The sequence below is a fragment of the Nannospalax galili genome, unplaced genomic scaffold (assembly GCF_000622305.1).
Source record: "Nannospalax galili isolate Female #2095 unplaced genomic scaffold, S.galili_v1.0 scaffold517, whole genome shotgun sequence".
Taxonomy (NCBI): Eukaryota; Metazoa; Chordata; class Mammalia; order Rodentia; family Spalacidae; genus Nannospalax; species Nannospalax galili.
The window spans coordinates 1,252,727-1,254,581 of NW_008340098.1; the positions used below are offsets into that span (position 1 = coordinate 1,252,727).

At 55.9% G+C, this 1,855-nt stretch overlaps 1 protein-coding gene across 3 annotated transcripts in view; it reads left to right on the forward strand.

The window, feature by feature from the left end:
* The first annotated feature begins 242 nt into the window (after positions 1–242).
* Positions 243–1,855, forward strand: part of Mapre3 (microtubule associated protein RP/EB family member 3) — a 60,587-nt gene continuing 58,974 nt past the window's right edge. The window contains exon 1 of one of the 3 annotated variants that reach the window (XM_008835015.3): positions 243–490. The gene's annotated coding sequence lies outside the window, so the exon portion shown is untranslated. The remainder of the gene's footprint in view (positions 491–1,855) is intronic. The other 2 variants (XM_029564467.1, XM_008835013.3) reach the window with 2 other exon arrangements.

Here is a 1,855-nt window from a genome sequence, read left to right on the forward strand (position 1 = left end):
ACTCTGATGTAAAGGCTTGTTCCTTCTGTGACTGCACTGGGTGGAGGAATTGTTACTCTGTTGCTAAGGAAAAAGGAAGAGGCTGTTCCCTGTTGCCATGGTGACAAGGTAAGAGCGTTCACCCGGTACCGCCGGAGTTTATGAGGCGGGTTTGTTGCTATGGGTGATTTAGAGGGCTTGTTCTCCTCTCCCGCACCTCCAGCCCCAGTTGCTAAGGCGAAGTGGAGGTAGGGGTTGTCCTCTTGCCACACGGTTGCCTTGGAGACGGCGGGTGCCCTGGCCCCGCCCCACTCGGACTGACAGCGGTGGCCGCATCGCGCTTGCGCAGAGCTTTCGTCCCCCGCAGTCTCTGTGCGTTGACGCCGGAGACCGCGGCGGCCTCTGCTAGGACCCTCCGTCCCGGAGCCTCCGGCCGGAGCCGCAGCCTCTGCCGCAGCTCCCCCGCCGCCCGTCCCTCCCTACCACCTCCGCCGGAGCGGCCTCGCACACTGTGAGTTGGAGCCGAGGCCACTGACGCCGTGGGGCTGAGTCAGCGGGAGGCCGGGCTGGGGGAGGGGAACCAGGCTCCCCATCCCCACCGGCCCCCACCCCGCCGCTCCGCGTCCCCTTCCGCCGGCCTCCCGCCCGGATCTAGCGGGGCTCCCCGTGGCCTGGGGGCCAGGCCTGCCAGCCACTCCTCCCCTCCTGCCCCGTTCCCTCCCTCCGGCCCTCCGGACCCTCCTCGGAGGTCCATCCACTCTAGACGTGGCGCTGTCGCACTTGAGCCCCGAGCCCCGTATTTTCCCCAAACTCCCTCCTGCCTGTCCTCGTCCCTTGTCCCTTCTCTTCACTCCTGGGCCTGACATCTCCTGACCGCCCGTTTTCCCCAGTGATTTGCCGGAGAGTGACAAGGGAGAGCGCCAGTGGAGGCCAGGGGGAGGGGGACGCTGTATTGGTCCAAATCTTGGGATCACAGGATTCTTAGCCACATGCTTCAGACCTGGCTGCTTTAAGGAAAGCAGGTCTGGACAGTTCTAAGTATCTGCTGAGAGCTGGCGGGGCTTTCGGAATAGGTTTGCTGAGGGAGGGGGGTAGGGGTGTCAAACCACGTTGTGATCAGCTACTGTTGAGTGCACAGGGCTCGTGCATGGTGGCCGTCTAGTGGGCCAAGCCAGTGCCGTGGCCTCACTGTGCAGGGAGGGGGACAGGTTGCACTGGGGAGCTTAAGTTCCTGTGTTTCTGGTGCATTCTTGTGAATAAGCATCCTGTCAGACTCTTTGAAATACCTTAAAAAAAAACAACACACATTACAACGTTGGTATATGTTGAGTTTTGAAAACAGACCTGTATAATATCTACAGCAAGTGCTTACAGTTTGTATCATAAGGGGTATTGGTGGGACTTGATTTCTGATACCTGTAAATTCTCTCAAGTAATAAACCAGGTAATGGTTTTGATCACATGCAAGGAGTGGAGAGGAGAGGAAGTTGAGGTTTCCTTGTGGTGTAGTTCTGAGGCCTGTATGTTTGCTTCCTTCAGCTCTTAGTCTTGGGGGGGGGCTATCCTCTAGTAGGGATTCCCCAGGTTGTGTTAACCCACCCACTCACTTGCCCATCTTGGAGTACCCAATGTTGAAATAAAGTACCAAACAACATTCTTTTTCCAGCAAGAAACTCAGCTGAAGTCAGTTTGTACTCACAGCCAGAAAGTTCTTAATAGACATGTCTTAACTTGAGAGCTTCTAACTACTGTGTGTACCTCATTGCCAGCTTCCTCTGCTTCCCCCCTTTCCTCCCAGATTTCAATTGACTGTTTGAAAATACATGGAAATATAAGTTCTACCCAACAAAAGGCTTTGGATTTTTTTTTTTCTTCT